We start from the raw sequence: 25,644 nt of genomic DNA on the forward strand, positions 1-25,644 counted from the left end.
GTGAACAAGTATTCACATTTATTTCAACTTTTCTATCCCTTGTGACATGTTTCAAATAATAGGATATATATTATACAAATGTAATATATATAATATATAATACACTGTTAGAATATAAATAATATATATCATATATGATATACAATCATCCAAAGATACAGATGCTCATTTATAGATATACACATATTTTATATATGATTATATATTGGATATAAATCATATATGTATATTAAAAATCATTTAAAATGGAAAAGAACTATCAGGACTTTCTTTACTTTAATACCTGAATGCTCAGACTAGTCCTATTTAAAGCAAGTAGCTAGCTGAAGTACCTCTTTCTACTACTTGACAGAACTCTAGAAATTTATCACTGCATAGCTCCCATCAATTGCTTTTTCTCTGCTTCCTTTTTTCACTACATTTTTGAACCATAGGCCAAACTATAATCAACTTCCATTCAATTCATATTTTGATTAAAACTCCAAGTATTATGGACTAGGATATGTCCATTCTTTACTAAAAAATTTCAAGGACAGCTTTCAACGTGACACAAGAACCTAGTGAATCCACAGCTTTACTCTGTATAATGGCAATAAAAATAACGATCAAAAAGATATAGCCCATATTTACAGCTGCACTTAGCACATTTGGTGAAGAACATTTTTACACTGGATTCCTCTAGCAAAGTGTGCATAGTATGGACAGAGTTAATATCATGTAACTAATTCTACTCCTTCTCAATTTGTGGTGCCTCTATAAAAACTGTGGTCATAAGGGCATCTTTATAATTCATATACTCTGCAGCATTAGTTTAGCATCCGTTTGTAAAATAAGATTCTAAAAAAAAAAGATTCTACTTACATTTGGGATAGTTTTATACTTGGTCATATGAAGGCCAACTTTCTACAATGGCAAAAGAAGAAGTCAGCTGGGGTGTGAACTAAGTAACCCAGAATGCCCTAGTTTTCAATCTTCCCTTTTATCTAGACCTATAGCACCATTCTGTTCATTTAAATTCTCCGTTCTGGCTTAAGCGAAGGTGAAAGTACAGGTTTAGCTATACCAGAGCCATACTTAGTTTGGTGCAGGTTCACTTACAGAGTGCGTTAAATGTGAAAAATGAATATAGTGGTAATAATCACTTTGTTACTGCAAATTTTCTATGCAACTAAGGGAAATACTTCCGAAAGAAGGATTCTTAGGGTAATTTCTATTGAAAACCGGCAAAAATAATCTTTCTCTTGCATTTTTAGTTTTAAAAATGAGTTTTAGCTAAAAATATGCCCCACATAGGCATTTTCCTAGAGTTTGAATAATGTACTTAATTATCTTTAGGATATTTTCTTTCAAACATGCCCCCAGAGGCTTCTCCACTAATTCTAAAGTTGTCATGGAAAGGTCAGGTCGCCCTGGTGTCTGTGGACTCTGGGTTCCACTTAAGCATCTAAAAGTCAAAGAATAGAAAGGAGAAAGAATCACGACTTCCTTCTGGCAAAATAAATCTAGTTGTTCTCTTCTAAAAGGAAATTTGTCTCTAAATAATGTACAAATTCATTCCACTTGCTGAATGCTAACAACTCAAGCATTTCTACGTGTGAAATTATTTGCTATTAAGATCCAATTGGCCAAAATACTCCATGGATCAGGAGAAAGTCACCTAAGGTACGTGATTTTGTTAAAATGTATGTAACGTTGCTGAAACATCCCATTTAACTTGTATTATACAGTAACGAACGTGATGATTAAGATAAATCCCACACTCATCTTTCTATCAAAACGATCTAAAAATAAGCAAATAAATAATGAAAGTTGTAACCCAGGAAACATCCTGCAGTGCCAGCATTAATTAACATTCTTGGCAAACATTGGTAGATATTAGAAAATTCCTATGAGTAGAAAAATTATAAGTATGTGAAGCAGCTCAGTGAATCAGTGAGATGTCAGGGAATCTATATTATAAAACCTCACTGTTTTTGCATTCATTCTGCTATTCTATGTCTTTTTGTTGGGAAATTGAGTCCGTTGATACTCAGTGATGTCAACAACCTATGATGGTTAATGCCTTTTATTTTGCTTTTGTTGTTGTTGTTGGTGGTGGTGGTGGTGGTGGTGGTGGGGTGTGTGTGTGTGTTTTCCTTCTTTTGGTTTTGCTGGTGTAATCTTATTTATTTCCTGTGTTTTCATGGGTGTAGTTAACTCCCTTGGGTTGGAATTTTCCTTCTAGCATCTTCTACAGTGCTGGGTTCATGGGTAGATACTGTTTAAATTTGACTTTTACCATGAAAAACGTTTTCTCCATCTATGGTGATTGAAAGTTTTACTAGGTATAGTGGTCTAGGCTGACATTTGTGGTCTCTTAGAGTTGGCAAGACATCTGTCCATGCCCTTCTGGCTTTTAGAGTCTCCATTGAAGAGTTGGCTATAATTCAACAGGTCTGCCTTTATATGGTTCTTCCTCTTTTTCTCTTGCAGATTTCAGCATCCCTTCTTTTATCTGTTTTGATTATTATGTAGCAAGTTGACTCTCTTTTCTGCTATAATCTATGTGGTGTTCTGTAAGCTTCTTGTATCTTTATAGGCATCTCCTTCTTTAAGTTAGGAGAACAGCAACCAATTCTGAAACAAAGAATCTTGGAGGAAATGAAAAAATAAAACACCTCCCTGAAGTCACAGGTAGTAGAAATGAGGCAGTTTGGCAAAGGTTTAGGAAGAATGCTTCACTGGGTTTACTGGGTTGCTGGTCAGTGTCAGCTCTGCACTCTTTGGAGCTGAGAAGCTAAGGAAGCCTAATAATGATGTGAAGAGTGTTAAGATAAGTTGCTCCACAGTTAAGATCAAATGGCTTCTCTATGAGAGGATTCCAGTTCAGTTCCCAGAACCCACATCAGGAGTTTCAGAGCAGCCTGTAACTCCAGCTCCAGAGTGTTTGACACACTCTCCTGGCACTGTGGGCATCCACACATGCATGTACATAATAAATACCTACAAACACATACACAAGAATAAAAATAATAAAATAAAACTTTAAAGCAAAACCTAATGTCTCTCCTTACTATACCATTACTGCGTACAGTGGCATTCTACTGATATCACTGTTATCTCTTATTATAAAGCCTTTAACAGAAAAGGCAGCCTAACTTCACAGTTTGGAGAAGATTTTCCTAAGAAAATAGTCCTCACTGGCTGTTAGATGTCCTATATAGAATGACATTCTTGCTCACAATACACAATACAGTAAATTTAATAATGATTCTTTACTTTATGCCATTTAATGTCAGCATATTTAATAACGATTATTTTCTTTATACCATTTAATGTCAGCATAAATTTGCCCTGATTCTCCCCTGCTCCTTCAAATTCAATGCTATTTAAATTATCAATGATACTATTAAATAATCAAATATTTGCTTAATTCAGTTCCATTCAATGATCCTGAATCTTTCCTACTTTTCAACCATCTACATTCTATGGACAAGCTAGACGATGAAAAACAGAGAAGATATTATAGAGAAGGATAAAGAAAATAAGGAGACAAGCATTATCACAAACTAATACTGATTTATAATGATAGTATTTTTTCCTAAATTTTCCTATTAGAGTCAAGAGAAAATTATCTTCAGGATTTTTCAAGATAAAAAAGAGAACTTTAGTTTTTCTAAAATCTTAAATAAATTGTTATTTGTTTATGTACGTTTTTTCACTGTCTATGAAATTTGGAGAGTGAAGACTCACAAATTCAATTCCTACAGTGTGTGTTGGTATGTGACTGCTATAATTCTTACTTGTATCAAACACAATCTTGAGAAGGACATTAGCTGCTCAAAGAATTAGCCTCACTGAGCAGTGGCCTAATAACCTTTGACAGAAAATAATTCACTCTGTAATAGTTATTTTTTTTTTATTTCTTATACCATATAGATTACAATTTTGACAAGAACTATGTCTCCTACTACCGCAGAAATAATAACCAACAGCCAGAATGCTGACAAGCGCTTGCAACTTGAAACAAAAATCCGTTGACTTATCTTACCTTTCAAGGACATGAACTTTCTAATGACCTCTGCAAGGCAAAAAAGAAAATGAGGAAAAAGAAAAAAAAACCTTTAGGAAATGTAGCAGAGACCATGAAGAAAACGTCTCTCCTTAGACCTTGGAGAAATATGTCATCAAGATTCAGGAGTAGCACAAAGATTCTTTTACACTACAATAATAAATTCAGATGGCTTAAAGATTAGGTTAAATTTTACCCACTTCAGTGTTCTGTCTGCACATGACCAAGGACATCTTCAGTCAATTGTCAAATAGTATTCCTATTTTAACTCTAAGTATCCATCTCACATTTTAAGCATGAAAAAAAGTTTACCCCTAACATGGACTTTCTGAGAAACCATTTCAAATGTGGTGTGCTACTGATGGATAACAGCCTTTTAATTTGTCTGATCGATATAATTTTTAATCTTTTTTGTAATCATCAGAAGGAATTGCTGAAATTTCTGTGAAAGATCATATGTCACTTGAAAAACAGCTTCTTGAGTACGTATTATTTGGGCACTATTGTGATGTGACTTTCTTAGCTCTCCTGAGTGATGGACAGCATGTATCTACATAGTTCTCGGGAATTGCTTGGATTATATATTAAAGTGAAGGAGAGAAGAGAGTGAAAGGAGAAATATAGTTATCTTTATTGGGCAACTGGGGAAATCTAGGTGCTTTTGAGCAAAGAGCTATATAAAAAATTATGATGCTTCACTTGACATTCACATTTGTTATGAGCTGGCGTGATTGTAACATGGAAACGAGAGTGATAACTCATCAGTCTATTACATCATTTCAGCTATTTAGGAATCAAAAGCTTGGGACAAGATGAAGACATTTAAAGAGAAGGCCAAATAGCAGTCAGTGTTTAATATGATTGCATAACAGAACAGTTTAGTTTATGGAGAGGTAGATATTGGTGATCATGAAATGAGAAAAAAATGAGTGAAAAATCATTCTGCTATAAAGTTTCCTAAGCAATTATCCAATATGCAATGCCAAGCTGAATAATCACAGGAAGAAATATGGTAGGGGTTAATATTATACATTTCCATAGATATAATAGAGAGGTAAATGTCCCAGTAATTACTTTTGGTGTTGTATTTTTAATTCTCTCTAAGCCATTGCAGTTGTCCAACTGCTGTTCTACTTTGAAGGCAGGCAGCAGGACTGAGCAAATAAGCATGCATGACTTTATTCTATGGCATTTCATTTACAAAACAAGGAATGCAATACCTTGACACACGAAGAATGATTGGCTGACCTCTCCCTCCTCTCTTGTCACCAGTTCCAAATAAAATTTTATCAAATGACGTGTGATCTAGCCAGTTCATACAGTTAACCAGAAACTCAAACAGTAGAGGAAAAAAGTTAATAGTTAACATCTCGAGTGTGAGTGAAAATCAATATTTTCATCAGAAGTAATTAAAACATGAACGTTTTATGTCTAGCTACATTTGTGAACACAGACCTCCACTGTTGGTCTAGATATGATCACCATTCCCGGCATGAAGTAGCTTTGCATGAGACTGTGTAAATGATGGGAAGGGTGAGGGGGTGTGCACTGTCAGAACTGAACAGTGTTCATAGTGTGCTTGCTTTGATGACATTACCGTTTGGCAAACATTGTAGAAAAATCTCGGGTCGTTCATGAAACTTCGTTTTTCAAGCCAGGTTTCTTTTTCTTTTTTTTTTTCTTTTTTTAATGTAGATTTCTCTCCTCCATGAAGATGCCACACTGCCTTTGACCTGTGTTGTATCCATCACATACTTTGATTATATAGAGAACAGAAAACAAGAAGTTGCACAGGCATGAGCCAGCCACAGACTGTGTGAACTTCGGAAACAGACATCCTGGCATTTTTACTACATCACCCCTGTCTTTCTGACCTGTTTTCCGTTGTTGGCCTTAGAATTAGAGACCTCAGTGCTAGAGAGCTGTTTTCCAGCTAGTTTCTTCTGATACAGAGTCCCAGAAAGGTATTAGAGAAAGCCATTTCTTGATTCAGTTTTGTTTCTCACTCAACAATCTGTAGTCATGGTATCAATGGGAGCAATATCACAAAAGTGACAGTCCTGGAAAGAGGGTAAGGTCCTCCTGCAAAGTATTATTTGTTTTTTCAGACAATGGGACTCCCACTACTCAGAATTAATCTCTCTCTCCAAATATAGTCACCCCATTTTTCTTTTAATCTTCTTTCCCTGTTGCTTGCTCTTTATCAAATTTGCCAAGTATAACACTGCTAGAGAACTTCATTCTCAAGTCCCCTTTATTCTCCAGCCTTTGATTCTAGTCTCTCCCTCACCTTGTTCAAGCAAATACAGTATCTCTTACTGGGACCTCCTCTGACTCATCTAATTAATGTAATTTGGACTCTACTCTTCCCATAGGACTATTTCATCTCCTTTTCTCCATGACCATCCATTGAAAACTTTCCATATTGTAGCATGCTACATTTTTTAAAAGATAAATGTCTTTGAATTTTAACTGAATCTTATAAAAACGCAAGTGGTTAAATCTTATCATTCATTAGCCCTCTTGCTATAATGATCAAGTCCTTATATATCACACGTAGTAATTAATTTCCAAAGTAATACTGCTTAATGGAAGTGCTTTCGCATGTAAAGGTAGAGGATTACAAAAGAAAAGTGTGTCAGAGTTTTTTTGTAAGACAAAAAATATGAAAGGAAACAAATTGAGTCAAGTGAGTTTTGTCACAGTTAAAAATCTCTGTATAACAAATGAGTAATGCAGGAACACACACTGGAAAGAATCAATTAAAAAGACAAATAAATTTATCAGTCACTGTTAATAATATAACATTGTACTTCACCAAAGAGAGATGCTTGATTTTTAAATCTTTCTTCAGTCGCTAAACTGAGGGAAAACTCAATTGAGAAAAACAGTGCAGTGGTGTCTGGATATTGTATTTACACAAACTGGAACACAAGTGTGAATCAGAACATGGTCTCAAAAGTTCAAGGTAGCTGAGTGTGATGAGGTGTTTCTTGGAAGGCAAAGGACAAAGGATTAAAAAAGTAGAAAAACCAAAAACACAATACAAAAGCTATTTCCTGGGCCTGAAGGTCTACACAAATTTCATGCAATCAGTAGTGATTGTTGAAAGCATGGTATCAGAAATGTCCACATAAGTTTTCAATTTTACTGCTAGGGTTGGAATCTGGGGATCATATATAAACACATATCATACCATTGAGCTATACTATCAGCTGCTTGCATGAATTCAGAAGTATATTTGTACTGTACTACTGTGTGTGTGTGTGTGTATGTGTGTATGTGTGTGTGTGTGTGTGTGTGTGTGTGTGTGTGTGTATGTGTGTGCACGCGCGCATGTGCTCATTGTGTCCACAGTATGATCTATATATACAGTTTCTTTTCTGTATCTACTAGAAATACATACAGAGAGTAAGTCTCTATAAACCAACACATCTTACTTTATAAATGTTATCATATCAGAATAGACAGAATAGTTAATGGTACTTTTCTAGAATTATTTTTCTATTCATGTTTCTTTAATCAGAAAGATGGCCTGTGCCAAAATACAAAAGAACAAAGATTCATGATGCTTAGTTCATCCCAACCAAATTTTACCTAAGTACATACATTAACAAGTTACAAAGTAGTGTGTGTGTGTGTGTGTGTGTGTGTGTGTGTGTATTTGTATGTGTGTGTGTGCATGCGTGCACATTCCTATATATGTGTAATTCACAAGACACTTTAAAAGGCTAAACAATAACAAGAAAGCTATTGTTAGAATCCTCTAAAGAAGAAAAATGGTTTAAATGGATTTGGAGGAATACATGCAGCTTACTGTAATAAATTATTCAAGATAACAGTAGTCTTAGGGTACTCATAACTTATTTTTAAATACCAGCCTAGAGCTAAGCTGCATATCAAAACATGGTTAACTGTTTGCTTTGGGCAGAGATTATTCTGTTAAAGTTAAATAAAAATTACATCATTTCTCTTAACTCCATATATATTTACACTTTTAATTAACCAAGTCAATGAAATGTATTTAATTACATTATTTAGATAATAAAGTCTTTCATACTGAGAATTGTCGGTCAATATAAAATTACTTCATGTGAAGTCATTAGTAGGATATAGCTTTAGACAAATTACCTGGTATCTATGACAAATCATATTTCTAAAAGCAATGCTTTAGTGTTTCCTAAAATTTCCATTTTGAAATCTCCAATTAACCCTCCTGTTTGACCTCTAGCATAAGAGATGCATGTAGAAAAGCCTTCAAGGCAGTGGTTAATTGGATATGCAATTTCTAAGGTAGAGGTTTGATAAAACAATTTTATAGCTAATTTTCACAAACAGGCATCTCTCTATGGAAGTGTGGGCTTTCAGTCGATTTCTATGTGTGCATTATAACAGGGAAACTTTATAATTTTGTTTTAAAAAAAACATTTTCAATGTTGTGTCATTTCAATTAAGAAATACATTAATATTTGTTTCCCAGTTTATATATCATCTTAAAGAGTCAAGGATGGGTTAGAGTTCAACAATGTGGTTAATTTCTCTCAGAAAAAGTTTCTGCTGTTTTTTTAACAATAAATAAATGTGCAGTTAATAGAAATATTAATTATTATGCTGGTTTAATTGTGACAAAAATTAGCTGAATTTTTTAAAGAAATGATACATTTTTTTCTGAATGTATTCATGCTTAAAACATAGCAAGTCTGGGCAATATACTTTTTGTAAGCTAGATTCAGAGTCAGTACTTTCATAGATTGATAAGGAGTAGTGGTTTAGACTGAGCATTGTACCTAGTATGCTATAAAGGCAGACAAAAATAATTACACATTGCTTATTGAGGAATAAAGATGGATAAAGATTTCTTTGTCACATTTGAAGCAGATATGCTAGAGGATGGCAGAGCATCACGTAAGCTCTCAGGAAATAGCCCAAAACACTGAACTCAGTGTAGAAAAAAATGATACTATGGGGACAGTCCACAATTTAGATTCGAGCTGTAACACTGTACTCTTTGAGGAGGCCAGTAGAGTATGGCAATCAGAGAGATGGAGCTGTCTTGTGCAAAACATAGGATAAAACAAAGCTGTGATCAATAAACAAATGAAAGTGAATCAACTACGTTTTTCTCAATTTGCAAATGCAACCATGGGAATTTAAAAATACCCAGAAATGGCAGGATCTAGCTGGGAAAAGGAGGCCGCAGGTTGAAATATAAAGCTGAAGAATTACACCAAAATAAGAATCAAAAGATGGAGACTGGAAGAGATGGAAGAAGAATCAATTCAGGAGGTAATATTTATTTTTTCAAAAGAAGTATAAATACAGGAAATGGAAAGATTAACAAAACACACATATTCAAAAGCTTAAAACTCTTTGTTTTGACACAAACTCTTTTCTAAGAAAGGCATTATATTAAATTAACCACTACTATAAGAATAAAAGAAAAAACTAACAATAGCTATAAGATGAAGATCAAAACTGCAGGCATACGCAATTACTGTAAACAAATAATGGAGAAAAGAAATACAATTACAGCCGGGCGATGGTGGCGCACGCCTTTAATCCCAGCACTCAGAAGGCAGATCCAGGCAGATCTCTGTGAGTTTGAGGTCAGTCGGGTCTACAGAGCGAGATCCAGAACAGGCACCAAAACTACACAGGGAAACCCTGTCTCAAACAATCAAAAAAAATTAAGAAATACATTTACTAACATCATAACTAATCATTCAAAGAATTTTTCCTGCATCAGTTAATATTCTGAAAAAAAACAGAGCTGAAATTATGGTGGTAGAAAAGTTGTTTTTAATGTAGTTATAATTACGTTGTGAATATTGATCAGGAGACACGATAAAAGTTCTGCTGTATTCTAAGATGAAATAACTAGGAACCAAGTTACTCATCTCTTCACTTTGAGCAACAAAACAAGTACAATAATAACTAACAATTCTTTCTGCGTGAAGCAACAGGCCCAATGACGTTATACCAGTGAAGGAAATAGGTTAGTCATTTGAACTAAGAAATAAAGAAGAGCCATAGACCTGTTCCAGCTTGTACTGAGGCATATCTCAGGCTGTGGAATAGTGTGATACTATCAAGAAAGAGACTCCTGGAGCCACAGCAAGGTATCAGAGTATAGGCCTGTCTAGCACCACAGATAGTATGATGCAGAAGGTTCTTTTCAAATCTAAAATTGCACACAGACCCACACCTCTGTAGAAATTATTTGATAAAAGTCGCTTTTTTTTCATCACAGGGGGATAAAAATTTACTTTTATCTCTAGAGGTTTTATTTCTTTTAGAAAGGCTTAAAAGTAATCTACTATGTTTTAATAACTTGATGGTCTATAGCTAGAAGAACTCTGCCTATCCATGACCCTAACTCTGCCTATCCATGACCCTAACTCTGCCTATCCATGACCTTAGTATGTGAAGTACTTCATGGTGAAGATAATGAATATCTCAAGGGCTTCGTTACCTCCTCTTCTGAATGAAAATGGAGACTAGGCACCATGTTAGGCAGGGGTATACTCTTCAAATGAGACACAATATCTAGTGAGATCCATATGAGTGATGTAAGGAACAAACCATTTGATAGGCAGGAGCCACATAACCTCCCAAAGTGCCATGAGAAATTTGTTTTTCACATAGGCAAATGTAACAAGTCATATTACTTGCTTATAACCTCTATAGCTTTATAGTGTTGGCTGGAAATTTATATATGTTATAAAAACCAATGCCAATGTTCATGAGACATTTTTTTATATAAAGAATATTTCTTTTTTCTTTCTGAACATATGTCTATGTAAGCACCTCTTAGAATTTATCCTCGCTATTGACACATTTAATTTAGTAATAGATATTTGTTTTATGAAAAGAAGATATTTATAGTTTTTAAGGTGTGTGTGTGTGTGTGTGTGTGTGTGTGTGTGTGTGTGTGTGTGTGTGTGTGTGTGTCTCCTGACTGTGTCAGCCAATGGTGGCAGAAATGAGGTCAAATCTTCTGGAGTTGGTGATACAACCATTTGTGAACCAGACCACCTGAGTGCTTGGAACCACACCCAGGTCCTTGGGAAAAGCAGAAACATTATTTTTTGCATTTCAAAATGATGATGTATATTAAAAATACCTCTTAATATTTGTTAAAACTTCATATCTAATGTGACATTTTCACAGAACAAAAACCTTAAAAATTACAGATGGCCATTTTTAATTTTGCATTCTCATATTTCTTAAAATTGCCTTTGTTCCATAGTGTTTAAATATCAGAAACATCTAATAAAGTTCTGATAATCCTATGCCTCAATTCAGCCATACTGTATTTATTCCTAAAAGTTTGTACACATACTCTTTCTCTTACACACATACAAAATCTTGCCTCTTTATTAGAGAACTACTATTAGCTACTCTTTTGAGTGGTAAAATATCTTTTCCAAGTCATTCAGTAGTAAAATATCTACACTCTTAACTTTCATTAAGTAATCAGGATGACATTCTCAGATGACTAGAAAAACTTGAAGTGGCATCTTATGTACTTGTAAATTAATTTTATGTGGATAATACAAGCTTAGTAACAGCAGATGATTGTAATCATTCAGATGATTCAGGGGTGAGATATAAAGTTTGGGCTGGTGATTATCAATTTCAACTCACAGGATATAGTGTTAGAAATATTTCAAATAGGAAGGGAGTTAAAAAAAATGAATAAACATTTCATGATTTTAAAATACTGTTATCATACTATGAAATGAATTTCATAGAAATTGTTAACATCTTAGTTTTTAGAGGGGTATAACTGTGTATTCAGTGATGTTATTCTAATCAACGGAGAAAAGTTTAGAAAGACATTAGATTGTTACAGGAATTCCCTTAATGTCACCAGTCCACTATCCAATCAAAAGGAGCATTTGGTCCAAGAGGCAGAGTTTTTAATAGCTGGCCAGAATGGATCAATGAGCTTGGAGGACCCAAAAAGAGAGGGAAAGAATGGCCTGGATAAGAATAGGCAGGGCAAGAAGGTGGCACTTCCTTTTGGGAGCCAGAGGGCATAGTGGCAAGTACATCATGATTATGGTAACTGTCTCAGGTTCTTATCTTATATTTTGTTCTTTAGTTTTATAATAATAAACATAAAAGAAATTCTTTTTGTCTGGCACCAAACATAGGGCTCCACCCAGACCCTGAGATTAAGAGTCTCATGCTCTCCTGACTGATTAAGAAAGGCGATAGTGCATCAAATGACTTGACAATTCAACCTGGCAAAAAAGAAAACTCCCCCAAATTAAGATAAGGGCAGGATTGTTTTTGTCTTTCCAGGAGAATAAAAACAATCCTGTGGTAGTATTGTATTCCCCCAAAATATTGTGCACCCTAATAAACTTATCTGGGGTTAGAGAACAGACAGCCACTAAATACAAAGGCTAGAAAAATGGTGGCACTCACACCTTTAATCCTAGCTTTCCAGAGACAGAAAGCCCTCTGGATCTCTGTGAGTTCAAGGCCACATTGGAAACAGCCAGGCATGGTGACTCACGCCTTTAATCCCAGAAAGTGAGCCTTTAATCCCAGGGAGTGGTGGTAGAAAGCAGAAAAGTTTATAAGGTGTGAGGACCAGAAACTAGAGCATTTGGCTGGTTAAGCAGTTTGGCTGGTTAAGCTTTCAGGCTTTCGAGCAACAGTTCAGCTGAGACCCATTTGGATATGAGGACACAGAGGCTTCCAGTGTGAGAAAACAAGATCAGCTGAGAAGTTGGCCAGGTGAGGTAGCTATGGCTTATTCTGGTTCTCTGATCTTCCAGTTCACCCCAATACCTGACTCAAGTTTGATTTTATTAATAAGAACTTTTAAGATTCCTGCTACACAATCCAACTGAGGAATCTAAAGACCTTTGGACAAATGAAGCATCAAAAGAAGGGAGAATTATCTGGGAAAAAATGATCTACCAAAAAAAGGAGTAATTCAGCCTGATATTATGGAATATTTTAGCAGGGTAAAATTTCATAAACCTTTCAAAATATCTGTTCTTACTTGTCTCTACAGACATATTAAGTGGATGGTCTTTATGTAATCTTGACTCAATTAAAAACTAAATCTGAATTTAGAGTTGGAACATGGCTCTCTCCTCCAAACCCAAGCATGTTTGTTAAAAGAAAATTCGAAGTCTCTGTCTTATATCAGAAGAGCCACTGGTATGGGACAGAAGAAAACCAAAATCTAGGGACTTCTACATTGTCACTAATCTAATACCCCTTGGATTTATTTTGATTCTTTAAAACTTTTCTTAAGGTACCATTACTATCTTTTTTTTTTTGAACCTATCTGGTTGTTTTGTTTTGTTATTTTTCGTTTATAATTTGATTTAATTTTACGTATCAGCCATGGATTCCCCTGACCTCCCTCCTCCCCCCCTTCCCCAGCCCATCCCCCATTCCCATCTCCTCCAGGGCAAGCACTCCCCTGGATTCAGCTCAACCTGGTAGATTCAGTCCAGAGAGGTCCAGTCCTGTCCTCCCAGGCTGAGCCAAGTGTCCCTGCATAGGCCCCAGGTTCCAAACAGCCAGCAGATGCACTGAGGACAGGTCCTGGTCCCACTGCCTGAGGGCCTCCCAAACAGTTCAAGCTAATTAACTGTCTCACTTATCCAGAGGCCCTGATCCAGTTGGGGGCTCCTCAGTTATTGGTTCATAGTTCATGTGTTTCTGAGAAGCAAAATGCTAGAGAGGTCCCCAGAAATCCACAAAGATACCTCCACAATAGACTACTCGAAATGGTCGAGAGACAGCCCGAACTGACCTACTCTGGTGATCGGATGGCCAAACACCCTAACTGTTGTGCTAGAAATCTCATCCATTGACTGATGGAAGCAGATGCAGAGATCCAGGAATCCAATCGGCAAGAAAGAGGAGGGATTGTATGAGCGAGAATTGTTGAGACTTAGATTGGAAAAAGCACAGGGACAAATAGCCAAACTAGTGGAAACTCATTACTACCTTAAAATTTAAACTTTCTATTTTGATATTAATGGCCTTAATGAGTACCAAGTAATTGTAACCTTAGATGTAGCTAGAGTTTCCCTGCCTGGCCCACAGTCAGGACAAATCTCTCTCACCTGCCAGTCCCACAGCCACTCAGACCCGACCAAGTAAATACAGAGACTTATATTGGTTACAAACTGTATGGCCGTGGAAGGCTTCTTGCTAACTGTTCTTACAGCTTAAATTAATCCATTTCCATTAATCTATACCTTGCCACATGGCTCGTGGCTTACCGGCATCTTCACATGCTGTTTCTCATCGTGGCAGCTGGCAGTGTCTCTCTGACTCAGCCTTACACTTCCCACCTTTATTCTCCTCCTTGTCCCGCCTATACTTCCTGTCTAGCCAATGGCCAATCAGTGTTTTATTTATTGACCAATCAGCAACACATTTGACATACAGAACATCCCACAGCACTTCCCCCTTTTTTTTTTCAAAAAGGAAGGTTTTAACCTTAACAAGGTAAAATTACATATAATTTGGGAATTTGGGCATAGCTTCTCTTACTACTTCCTGCTGGAGGGGGGCGCTGTATCTTATGGGGACACAAAGAAAATTTTAGGATCATGGAGTAGTCCGTGAGGCTGTATCATCTGAGCCAGTTGCCTTGAAACCATTCTGGATGTTGGATCATCTGGGCCCTGGTGTCTTCAGAGACCTTTTAGGGGGTCTTGGCTGGTCAAACCTGATGTGTCTTAATCTGGAACAAATCCATAGCCTCTTGCTTTCTGTGGAAACAAAAGAGACTCTTTTCCAAAGCAACATATCCTTACATCCAAATTTTGAAGTCAAGGTATCTTTAAAATATACATACTGGTTTAACTCAGCTTCCTTTACAATCAAATATCTCTCTGCAGTTAAGAATCCCAAAGACAACACAATCCAGATTCTCTGTGTAATAGTCATCTCTACGTGGCTTATTTTTTATAGTACCTTTACTGTCTCTTTAAAGACTTTATTTTAAAAAACTATTTATTTCTTTATATAACTGTATATATTCCTTTTTCTCTCTTTCAAGCCTACGTACATTTTTACACATATTTTAAACTATTACATCTGAATCTGTCTTATTGTGAATCTATTGCTTTAAGCTGCAGCAGCTGTGGCTGCTGGCTCCGCCCACCTCAGCTTCCCAACATGGCGTGGTACTTTACCACCAGCTCTGGGAGCTATCATGGGTCTATACTTTTATCCAAGCAGCATGTAGCCCAGAAACCTTTTTTTTGTTTTGTACTAGTAAAGGCTAAATCCACCATGCAGCTTAATGTGCCACTTGCAGAGGCCTCATTCCTGCCATACTGCAGGTCGAGCGTACATGTCAGGAACCCACCAGTAGCTCACACCGGCAGCTGCCACTCATTTGAGAGAGACAATTAGGAAGCTGTTTTTAGCTTCGTTTTAGAATCTTTTCTCAGGTTTTAGGTGGAAACTCTTGCCACCACGTTGGACGCCATTTATTGGTGAAATTATTAAGGCCACTCCACGTAGTTAAAAGGAGATTTATTTAATGGTGTAACTTGCAAATTAAGGGATAGGTAGGTCATGGGGTCTGGGGAAGGTGTATCACAGTCCAGCGGTGTTCTCTGGAGTTCTGCTTGGTCCACCTCCACTATCCAGGGCGTGCCCGCCAATCCAGATCTCGGGTCCCCAGGTGCCTCCCTTGGCCCCGCCTTGTAGGCCTGACAGATGCCGAAGTCTCAATGGAGGTTGGAACTTCCAGATCAAAGCTGGAATGGCTACCCACTACACTTAGACTTCATTTAGCTTTCTGTATGTGATCTTAGGCTTGAGTCTGAAACAGATATTTAGGAATTAAGCCTAGGTATCCCAGGTGTATTGAATAGATCATTTAACCTCTCCAAAATTTACAACATATAATATTTTAATATGTTTAAGTTCTCTGCAGTGTATGATAAACATTCCTAATAGTGACCTCTATAGTCTCCAAAAGGAAGGTGGGGTCCCACAAAAATGATTCTAACTGGATAGTGATAGTGTCACTAAACTCATAATCACCACCCAAAGATTGGCTTTGGATTACAAACTGCTCAGGATAATTCCAAGGTGGCTAGTTGAGATGCTCTACCTTCATGCACTACTCCAGCCAGAACTTCAGATAAGCCCTATACTTTCCCATTTCTCAGAAAATGGCAACAAAATGATACAGCCAGCTCTCCTGGGACTTGACCACTGCTTCAGGTTTATCAGGGTTCCCTAGAGATGCTCTTGCCCCCAGACAGCAGGAAGGAATTTTAAGAACACGAGGTCCACATTCCAGGAGATGGGGTGGGTGGCTTTTGGTCTTTCACTGGGTTACAGATATTTGTCATCATGTGGGGGCGGGGGTTAGTTACAAGTTGTTATTGGATATTGTCAGAAAATAAAAAGCTGAACAAAAGAGATTAGATTCAGGGGTCTGGTTCTGAAAAGAAAAAGGGAGGATAGACATGATAGGATAAAAGGGTAGATCATTGAATTTATTTTTGAACTAAAAAAAAAACCAACTACTAGTCTTAAGTACTTTACATTGGTATTGATTTTTGTAAATTTATACAAATTTAAGGTTATTTTTGTTATACTGTATATATGTTTCTACTTTTATTTAAGATATTTTTTATATATTGATACAAATTATAGGGTTTTTTCCCTATACTGTACATATGTTTCTATTTTTGCTTAAGATATTACCTATACAGCTCATAGTGTTACAGCTTGTTTATGCAATGTGAAGTTTTAGTCCTTGAAAGCTATTTAGGAAATAAAGAAACACAGGTTAATAGTCACCCATAACTATCAAACTAATAGTCATGTTAGTTAGATTTTCAAGGTCATACAGAGATATATTTCAGATAGATAGGCAATCTTCAAACATTTCAAAGACCTACAGAATATGACATTTAAAATGTTTTAATAATATAGACTTTTCTCAACACAAGACTATTCTGGTCCTGGTGGCACCAATCTACTTCAAAAGAGGGTGATAGGCATCGAAGAAACTCCATATGGAGTTTGCTTTCTTTGTGGCAAGAGCTAGCTAGCCATTTAGGCAAGAAACTACCCTTGCTCAACTGCTGACAATATGCTGTCCAAACTGGACAAGCAGGACACAAAGAAAAGCTACTGCTGAACTTTGTCAAGACAGGGTAGGACGGTTCTTCAAAATTTCCTGCTTCAGGGAAAATATTCTAGGCCTGTAGACTAAAAATAGATGTCCCAATGTTATAGAGTAACTTTGGATGACTGTCCAGGCAGCCAGCTCTTTCTGTCATTTCCCCTAATTTTGGGAGTCCCTTGCTAAGCACTTCCTCCTTACTCAGATAATATATTATTCTCAGGTCTTTGATTGGATTGAATACTGGACAGTTAAAGTTACAGTTCACCAGAATCATGGTAAAGGGTTTATTAGGTACAAAACTTTGGAGTCTTCAGAACAGGACAGCTAATGGAGAAATCTCTCTACATTTGCCAAATAGATACAGACTGAACATTGAGAATGTATTTCTTACTTGATAATTGTTCTTAGTATGTAGTTTAATTTTTGTTAAGGTTATTACCTTTCCTTTGTATTTGGACAATAATTGATATAATTTTTATTGTACATAGTTTTACTGTATTGGAAGTTAGAAACTTTCCTTTTTCATTAGACAAAAAAGGGGGAAATATTATGGGAACTCTGTTAATGTTTCTGGTATGCTATTCAGTCAAAAGGAACATTTGGTACAAGAGGTGGTTTTACAGGTGGCTGGAACAGATCAGCAAAGCTTGGACAACCCAAAATGACACAGAAAGAGTGGCCTGGAGGAGAACAGGCAGGGCAAGAAGGTGGAGCTTCCTTTTAGGAACCAGAAGGGCCAGTGGTGAGTACATGGCTGCGTGGTAACCAACCCAGGTTACTATCTTGCATTTTGATTTTTAGTATTATAAAAATAAACACAAAAGAAATCCTTATCATTAGATGAGAAAAAAGAAAGGACAGTGTCACACTACTTCAACTAAGGATACAGTCTCAATAATGTAAAATCTTCCACTAAGTCAAACTTTGGTGAGCAAGTCTTTCGACAATACACAGGCCTTTGGGTAAATACCATAGAGCACTTGTAACATATCAATGTACATGCATACAAAATTTCTTATCTATTATTATCTATCAGAAAACTTGTTTTCACGTCATGACTATAGTTAATAATTCTACTACAAATATGGGAATGTGGATATATTTTTAGAGATAGTTGTACTTCTATTTAACCAGCAATAGAAATAGGGGATAGTGTTTCTGTTTTAATTTTTCAAGGAATCTGCAAATTCTTTACAAAGATATCTATTAGATTTACATGTTCCCCAATAGTAAACAAGAGATTCTTTTTTTATATCTCATAAACTGATTTGTATTTCTTGTCAGTTTTTACAAGATTCACCCTAAATGATGTGAGGTGATATGTTTTTGAATTATATATTTTGAATATGGTTTTGAATTATATTTCATAGAAGATTTAATTCTGAGTAAAAAGTTACATTTTAATATAAAATCTAGGTTTTTATATTTTTCTTGATATTTATTTTGATTTTGGTTTCCTTAATTTCAAGATAATGTACTTTATACTATTCTCTAAAGTACATACTGCCTGTATATAAATATTACTTTTATTTTTGAAATACTATTTTTATTATATGAGTAAGTTGTCTGGCTTTCAATCATTGTACTTATATACTATTTATCTGTATCACACATCTAGTCATTTTATCATTTGTAGTTTCTTCATGGTCTTACTAGTTGGAAAAGCTGTATATTGGTTATTTACAGGAATATGATGTGTATATGTACTCTTAACAGAAGACCAGGATTTTTCAGGACATGAAATTTCATAGCACTATGGGGTAAATCATCAGTATTGGAAATGTGCTTTGGAATGATCATATACAACTCAGAAGTTTTTAAAAATTCTGCCCAATAATGGCGGACAGAAAGCATAGGTTCAGAGTGAGAGCAGATTAGGACTGACTTACAGATCTATTTCTGAAAGCCAAGCAGACCTACAGGGTCCAAATAGTGTCATCAAATTGTGAACAAGCATTCCAAAACTTGCATCTGAGGGAGAGAGTTCAGATACAGAAACATTGTATTTAATTTCTGAGTAATTCAAGTAACAAACACCTGTTTATTGAAACAAATTTTAGGCGAATGGTTTATACATATAATGATTCATCTTTGATTTTTATTTACTATAGTAAAGTAAATGAAGTCCATTTCTGAAAGTTTTTATTTACTTTTTGAATACTTGTACACTGATCACCCTTATCCCTCAACACACTATTTACATTCTGATCTTGCATAAATCTCTTTCTCACGTATGTATTACTTTGTTATGTTTTGTGAGGCACTGAATATAATCAGGACTGCCAGTGTGTCCATGATTTTGGAGTTTTCAGTTTGATATTTCAGAACCCAAAAATAGTTGTAAAAATGAAGAGAACATCTCCTCTTCTCCAAGAATTTATTAATAGCCAGCAATTCAGAGGTAAAGAATAGAACCTTTACCTCTCTTTTATCTCTCTCTTCTCCTTAACTGATTATCTCTCAGCTTGTTTTGTGTTGATACAGTGCAGGTAACCACAATTGTAACATACCGATTACAATTATTCTATGAAATCTAAGAACAGCGTTTTACAGCCCTTTGCCCTATCGATCTTATCCTATCCATGAGATTAGCTCAAACATGATGATCAGAGTTCATACCCAGGTCCCATGTAATAAAGTTCAGTATCTTTCAAACAACTGTAACTAATGTCCCAAAGGACCGAAACACTCACTTCAGGATTCAAATCTGACAGCTTTATACAAGCATACAAACACACATGTGCATACACACAAACTCACATGACTAATAAACATGCTACATTTTTCAAAATGAATTACTTTTTACAAACTATTATACTTTGAAAGTAAAAATTTATTCTTTTTTTGTGATGGTCATTGTATAAAAATGTACTGCCTCATCCTATTGCCTTGGACAGTGCCCTATTTGTCATTTGATAATCCTTCTTATTTCACAAGGAAAATAAATCATCCACATTGCTTCTGCTGCCAGGTATTTCTCACATGACATAATGGACATACTTTGGTCTTTCAAATTCTGTCAGAATTCTAGTCTGTGTGCTTTGTATTCTGTACACTTATACTGTGGATCATCCTTACATAGACACATTTTCATTCCTTTAACACAGTGTATCTAATCAGTTCAATATTGTAGTCACACAGAAGACAAATATAGACTCTTCCTTGAAACAAATAGCCTTATCCGTTTGTTTCTTTATGCTATTTAAAACAGAATTTTTGGAATGTTAGTACATTCTCACTATCTTAAATATTGCCACCTCCTATTATATTGCAACCAACAGGTTTTCCTGCTCAAACTCTATTATGCTCTGCTTAAGGGGGCCAGTGTCCACCATACTTCCAATTTAATAACAGATTCTCCATCTCTATCCAACCCTGCCATCTCTCTCACTCATACTGCACAATCACTTTAGCATTCCCATGTTTTTAAAGTCATCAATTAATCGTCTTCTCAGTAATTTTCTAATGTCCTCCTTCTGATTTTATGGACTTAATCTTTTCAGTCTACAATTGGTAACTCTTTGCCCTCTGCAAAGAGTTTAAAAACCTATTTTTAAACACAATCCTCTATTTTCTGGATAACTTTTGATTCTATAAATCCTAAGACTCTAAAATCCCTCACATTAATTAGAATCAATGAATTCACTATTCATCCTTCATGACCACATGTTAAAGCAGATATTTAAATTCTTATGTAGCTTGTCAACTTTACCACTTTACAGTAATATCAGAATCAACTGGACTTTTATTTAAGTACCTATTACTCCTTCTTTTTCTTACTTAGGATATAATGATATGAACTTAAATTTTCGAAAATAGCCACTATAAATCATGGCTGCAAATTATTTTACAATGTGGCAATAGAAAAGTATCATTAATTGCATCAAATTTCCTGCAATAGATGTTCCACTTATGATCCTACTTCTCCACAGCGGTAACAGCAGCCATCTTAGCCACACTTTCTATATATTCTCCTTAGTTTTCCTATGTATTAGCACAGTAGAATTCTCAAAAAGATTCTGGAAATTATTTAAAATATATAAAGTAATCTAACCAACAATTATCACTACTGTCTATAAATAGAATGTTGACTCTCAAAATTTTAGAAAATTAAAATTAATCTTCACTTCTCCCTAACTTTGCAACTTTTTGTCTCACTCAATTTCTGCTACCATGATAAGCTTCATGACTTTATCTTTAATATGATAGAAATTATAGTCCTCATGACAGGAATAGACTTAGTGATTCCAAGTCTCTAAATATAGTAATGATGAAAAAATGAGAAATGTTAATTGAGTGGGTTTAGTATATAATACACACACACACACACACACACACACACACAAATCTACCATTGTTGTGTGACAAAACTTTTCCTGGGGAGTTGGAATACACAAGTCTCCTCACCCCAGATACAGAGTGCATGGCAGACCAAGTTCAGATAGCATTCAAGCCCAAAGTGAATTTCTTTTGGGATTACTTACAGAAATACCAGTGAGGGGTTACATACAGGAACAAAAATGACTCAGAGACAGTTGAATCACCAAAGCTCGCTCCAGCATGGATAACAGTTGACAAAAATCTGAAGCGCACTGAATAGCCTTCAGGAGGCTCAATAACTCAGTTTGCCCCTTCCGGTGATTCAGGTCTGAACCTCTTTCAGGCAGCTCAGCTGATTTATGCTTCTTCCAAGCAGAGTCTTCTTTATAGGGATTACTTTTCTGTGAGTAATTCTCAGAAGTTTTATTGTTTGCTCTGAGAGGGAGGAGCCTAGTGAATCTCATCAGTTCCAGGAAATTCCTGAAGCTATTTTGAGTTCTTTGACTTCCTGCTTTAGCAGCTTTCCTACTGAATGGAGTGTTTGTATCTCAGAGAAAACTGTTACTCAACAACCATACACAACAAATCTACACAATCAAAATATTAACTAATCAGATGTTTTAGAAGACAAATGAGTTGCTAAATCTTAATATGTAAACAATATTTTTAAATTTTGTTTCATCTATATTTTTTTATTTATAACATTAAATCCTGTGTGTATACTTCAATGTTATATTATCCCATTGAAACATATTCATACAAACAATTATTAATCAATTTTGCCACATATATTGTATTATGTAAATACACTAACATATTGTATTCATTTATTTTATGTTTTTATTCAGTAGAGAAAAAAATGTCATGTATTTGACACTTAATGGTACTTCTCTACTGGATTGTTCTATGACATCTTACTCTATTGTGCTAAAAGTTCCATAAGGTGTTCAGAGAGTTTTCATAATTTTTGTTTCCTCTATAAAAATTTTGATGTTGGAAAGGCATGACAGCAGACTTTGAAAGTGATTAAAAAATTAGAAATAATTGTTATTATGCTTTGGCTAATTTTGTAAGTCAACCATGCTATGTTAATCATAATAATGGATTTATAAATTATTTTCATTTGCTATGCACACAATTCCTAAGTAAATAATTATAATTTTCTTTCTCACATTTAAGTCTTTTATTAAACTGTGAAGAACCTCTTGAAAAACAAAGCATAAATGGAAATGCCAATTAAATATGTATCTTTACACTAATCTTAATGAAATGAAATAAAGTTTTACTACTAAGTATAATATTTGTATTAAAATTTGTGTTGCAGACTTTATTTGACAAATAAATAACTTTCTGCTCCTTGCTCTGCAGAGATCTTTTATTAAAACTGGATATTGGATTTCTTTGCAATGTTTTTGCAAGTATTATAGTAATCCTATTTTCCTTGGGAGTCATTTAATCTGCTGTTTACATGATCTTAATTTGAAATGTTAGACCAAACCTAAGTGGATTAAAAAGTAACATCTCATTTATAAATTGTGGTGTTCATCTGCTAACACTTTGCTTTCCAGGTATGCCTTTATGTTCATAATTGCTAGTGGGCCATGCTGTTTGTACACTTATGGTTTGAGAATCAGGAACATATACAAATCATACAACACAAGAGTACTTTCTCTCCTCACGTTGGGAGACTGGTGATGCAAAAACAGAAATGTATCTTATTTGAATGTGGAAGTAAATGTCCAGGAATTTGGGGGCTTATTATTTTCTTTGTGACAAGGTTTTAATTAGAGATGAAATATCATCTATGATTCTTTGATAATTCTGGGGTTCTGTTTCATGAGTTAAAATGTTCTACTCCAGCATTTGTCTAACTTATCTTCAAACATAACTTAAGGAATTGATTATTTGATTTATTTGCTGAAAGTTTTCTCTAAGTGGAAACATCTCTTTTGTTTTCTTTCACTTTGTGTGTTGTATTGTGGATTTTCTGTGTTTATTTTTATCCTTAGCAGGAAAATTACATACTTTATTATCTGTTTTCATTGTTCAGTTCATGGTTCTAATTATTGTCCAATTTCTATAGTTTTCCCAGCTGTTTTTATTAAAACAGTATATGCAGATCACTAAGTATACATTTCTCTTTCATTTTGTAAATTTCTTGAACTTTCCTTTTAATAGAATGACAGATATTTCTTATGGTTTGTGTAAGTGCTCTATATTCATATGATTTTAAGTAAATTTCATTAAGAAGTCACTTTCAAGAGCAAAGTATACTTTTTAAGTGCCTAAAGTTATGGATGTTTGGAAATACTTGCAACCTTGTACTCCTATATACATTAAGATACAGTATATACTTTCATTTTTCACATGGATTCCTTTGATCTCTTCAGAATCAATCTAACTACCCCAAGGATATAATATTTCCTGGATTTAAAACCATATAGCTATTTTTATGGATCTTATTTTTATCTCTTTTAATTATATACTTATCAAATTAATCCATGTTATACTATCATGAAGCATTCTTCTAAAATATAAGTGGGATATTTTCATGAAGTCTTCCATAGGTGTCAGTCATTAAAATAATCTTAATTTTTTATACATAATTTATCTAGGTTTGTGATTCCTACAATCATTTTCTACATATACTGTAATTTAAAATTAAGATAACACTCTAGAAATGTTAGAAATTCTTTGTTTGTTTGTTTTGCTTTGTTTTTTTGTTTTTCGAGACAGGGTTTCTCTGTGTAGCTTTGTGCCTTTCCTGGAACTCACTCTGTAGCCCAGGCTGGCCTCGAACTCACAGAGATCCTCCTGCCTCTGCCTCCCGAGTGCTGTGATTAAAGGCGTGCACCACCACCGCTTGGCTAGAAATTTTTACCTTATAACTAACACTTTGGTTTTATTTCTACTCTTTGCTATAACTCACTATATTCTTGTGTTTAATCAATCCTTATCTAGGATAAATGTTTCTATCATTGATTTTAAGGTTTTATTTTATATTTTAAGCTTATCTCTTGAATTTATTATTTTGGTTTATTGTAATATATTTTATGCTTTTAATCTTTTACATTTTTTTAATCTGGTGTGATATTTGGTGTAATTTCTGATTTTCTATTTTAAACTTGTTTTTAAGGCAGCTGTCTCTGTTAGTGGCTATTTGAAGCTGGAAAATCTGTTTTTGTCTATCAGATAACGTCTTCCTTCTTGTCTTTCGGAGTTCAGTTATTCTGCTGTAGAGAGTTTCACTGATTGCTGTCATCTGCACTGACGTGTGCTCTTTCTCAGTGCATTAAAGATCCTGTAATTTCATTTCCCTTGCTTCTGAAATGTCTGATTTTAGATTAACTGAAGTGATTTTGCTAGACAGTGTCTTCTCATTTGAGTTGTTTCTACGATTTCCTGGCCATCTCTGGTTAACTGCTTTTAATAGTTATGTCCAAATGAGATGGAGATATTTCTTCTATCTTTCCTACCCTTTATTTCTCTTTTTTCATCTCATTCCTTTTTTGGATTTTATTATACAGTTGATTGACTGATAATTCTGTGTCTCTATGGCTTCCATCTTCTTTTTAAATTCAACTAAAATACATTTGGCCAGTTCATTTGTATCATCCTTTTTTTCCCCCACAAAATGATTTACTTTCAGCTGTTATTCACACTCAGTACTAATATATTATGATCTGGTAATACTTCATCATATTATTATCAAAATATAGATGAATACCTGGTAGTGCATAGTAGCTTATTCCTAGTGATATTCTTATCTATCATCCCAGTAGTTCCCCTTCAAGAACTTTTGTTTTCTTGTATAACTCAGTATTTTTTTTTGCAATGAGTTAATATTATTTGGACACTGTTATAACAGTTTTCCAAATATTTTTTCATTTATTTGTGTTTGTTCCTAGCATATATGATCCTAAAGAAACATATATTTTGAGAGCACATTGATGTTTGTCTTGTGACTATGAGTTCATGAATACATTTCAACACAGCTTCTCTCCTCTAAACTTCTGTGAAACTGTACTTGTTACTTTAAAATGCATATTCTTCATTAGCCAAGAAACATTACATTGACTATGTATGAAAACTAAAACATAGCATTTTTCAGCATCTTTAACATTTAGTA

The sequence above is a fragment of the Peromyscus californicus genome, unplaced genomic scaffold (genome assembly GCF_007827085.1).
Source record: "Peromyscus californicus insignis strain IS unplaced genomic scaffold, ASM782708v3 Scaffold_23__1_contigs__length_62951481, whole genome shotgun sequence".
In the NCBI taxonomy this organism is placed as follows: Eukaryota; Metazoa; Chordata; class Mammalia; order Rodentia; family Cricetidae; genus Peromyscus; species Peromyscus californicus.